Source organism: Urocitellus parryii, chromosome 8 (assembly GCF_045843805.1).
Source record: "Urocitellus parryii isolate mUroPar1 chromosome 8, mUroPar1.hap1, whole genome shotgun sequence".
In the NCBI taxonomy this organism is placed as follows: Eukaryota; Metazoa; Chordata; class Mammalia; order Rodentia; family Sciuridae; genus Urocitellus; species Urocitellus parryii.
This window is the reverse complement of record NC_135538.1, coordinates 81,198,624-81,201,428: the sequence shown is the minus strand read 5'-3', so window position 1 is coordinate 81,201,428 and position 2,805 is coordinate 81,198,624. Positions and strand designations below refer to the sequence as shown.

The 2,805-nt window shown below is 49.8% G+C and overlaps 1 pseudogene; it reads right to left on the bottom strand.

Moving 5' to 3' along the window:
- Nucleotides 1-248: 248 nt before the first annotated feature.
- Nucleotides 249-2,246, bottom strand: LOC144256426 (MAP/microtubule affinity-regulating kinase 3 pseudogene; annotated as a pseudogene).
- Between the last annotated feature and the right edge of the window lie 559 nt (nucleotides 2,247-2,805).

The window sequence follows — 2,805 nt, the reverse complement described above, 5'->3', positions numbered from 1 at the left end:
CTGAGCCCTGCCACCTGAACCACAAGTTCAAGAACTGAATACCTCCCTATGTGGAACAGGCCTTAACCCAAGTAACTGGGCAGTCTTGACCAGCGCCTTGCATCAAGAATTCCCAGGAGGGGCATCACCTCCTGGGACAATTAAAGAAAACCCTAATTTAGTCACTGCTCCCCAAAATTGCCTAAATGTTATTCTATATGTCCATCAGTGTTGAGGAAAAGACTTCAAGTTGCTGCTTCATTTTGGTTCTAATGACTGGGTTCCAGTTGGAGCTCACAGGCAATTTTGGAAGCCAGGTTTTTGTAGGCCTTTGATTTCTCTGAAACCGGCTTGAAGCGGACCCCGTTGAGAGATACTCTGGGAAGTTGACACACTTCCATCTCCCACTGCACCACTTTCTGGGTGTACCCATCTCCATGCATGCAGAAGAGCAGAAAGGGCGTCTTCTGCATGTATTGGCAGTTGTTGGCATCTAGCACCTTGCGGATTTCCCTCATGATGTCACTAGGATCCATGGCACTGGTGATTTTCATTCTCCAGGTGAAGTGCAGGGAGCGAGGTTTTGCTTGATGGTTCTCCTTTCTCTGCTCAGTAGGGACATGATGACTTGAGCCCTTATATCTCGGGGTCTTCTCAGACTCAGCTGGAGGCCTTCTTATGATTTTAGATGTAAAAACCCCAGTGGTGCCTCTTTGAGTCTGGGGCAATTCTTCAGCTGGATGGAAGCAGCTGGATGAAGCAAGAGGACCTTCGCGTGTTGCAGTTTGGCATTCCCGGGGCTGGCGGTGGAACATTCGACGAAGGGCACTGGCTCTGGGGAAGCAGATGCAGCCCCGGGTGGAGGTACTTGGGACACTGTGGGTTGAAGTCTCTGGAGGGCTCTGAGGAGGGAAGGTGCTGTTGTTCTGGCCATTCCGGCTCACTGAATGTGTGTCTGCTTTGGATGTTTTGCGGCAAATGTACTTACTCCACAGTGTCCTCCCTCCAGATGGTGTGCTGCTCTTGTAGGCAGCAGGCATTTTCTTGAACTCAGGAGTCTCCAGCTCCTTGGGACTGGTGGTGATCCCAGGTATGGGCCTGGCTGGAGAAATTCCCTTTCCTCCCACAGCACTGCCGCCGGATTTCTGGGAGGCCATTGGATGTTCTCTGAGGTGACTCTGGGCAGTGCTGGTCAGATATGGCCCAGTTCCAGCATGGTGCAGGGACTGTGTCTGCTTCTGAGTGGAAACGCTTCGCTGCACTTTGCGGTGAGGAGGCCAGCTGGTGCTCTTTCTGAGGCCCCTGCTTGGCTGCACCTTAGCCAACGAGATGTTTCTATGGGAGATGGCCACCTCTGGACCAACAAAGGGTTGGAGGACATCATGGCCTCTGTTGATCCACCTGTCTCCCATAATTTCGGCCAGGGTGCTTCGCTTAGTTGGATTGAGCACCAGCAAGCGTTTCAGCAGATTTTCACATTCTGTTGACATGTACAGAGGGATTTGGTATGTACCTTGTAGCACTCTGTCTCTAAGTTCTCTCACATTGCGCCCAAAAAAAGGAAGCGACCCGGTGACTAGGGTGTACAGAACCACGCCAAGACTCCACACATCCACTTCTGGACCATCATACTCTATTTGCTGGAAGAGCTCTGGAGCTGCATAGGGCGGACTGCCGCAAAACGTGTCGAGTTTACACCCAAGTGTAAACTCGTTGCTGAGTCCAAAATCGGCTAGCTTGATGTTCATCTGTGCGTCTAATAACAGATTCTCCGCCTTCAGGTCTCGGTGGGCGACCTGCTTTTGGTGACAATATTGGACTGCAGACACGATCTGCCGGAATATACATCTTGCCTCCTCTTCCTGCAGTCTTCCTTTTTTGGCCAGATAGTCCAAAACTCCCCCTCCACTGGCGTACTCCAGGACCAAACAGAGTGCTTTTTCGCAGTCCAGAGCTTCATAGAGCTTCAGGATGTGTGGGTGGTCTAACATCTTGAGGATTCTCACCTCTCTGTACATCTTTTCGAGGACTTGTGGCTTCAGATGTCTCTTATCGATGATCTTGATTGCCACTTCTTTATCTGTGACGATGTGACGGGCCAGCATGACTTTGGCGAAGGTCCCCTTGCCGAGGGTTTTCACTAGTCTATAATCTCCAATGCGAGGCTGTTCACCTGCAGAGGAAGCTGTGGATTTTTGGCACTGTGCTCCAGAGTGCCCGGTCTGGGAGGTGTCTTCTGCCCGTCTAGCTCCATGCGAGGGGTGCATGGTTTGACCCAAGTTGATGATCGGTGGGTCTCGGTGTCACTGGAAAGTTTAGGATAGGTGAGGGCTAGGCAAGGACAGGGGGGTGGGGAAAACAAGGAGAGAGTTGGAGATGGGTTTGGGGAAAAAACAACCACAACTGCCTTTTACCAACAAATATCGTGCCCAGTTCAAAAACTCGCTCTGGGAACATCAAAGGCCAAAAGGCAAATGAGGAGTGGTTCTAGTTCCACTCATTTCTAGGATTCTCATTCTATTATCTCCTAGGCAGTCAATGCAGTCATAAGGGTACTGACTGCATAAAGAGTGGTCATATGAACCCTAAGTGGACCTAGGACCCAGGCGCTTAGTCTGTCTAAGGAACTTGACAGTTTGTGGGTCAAGACCTGATGAAAAAGAGAACTATTTTTTTTCCACAAATATTCAGCTGGACATAAACACACTTGACAATTCAATTTGGATGGTGAAGTTGATTGGTGAAAGCACTGGGGTTGTAAGAGTGGTCCACTTTACCTTTTGAATATAACCCTGGCTGCTTATTTTAAAAGGGAAATGTTTTTCT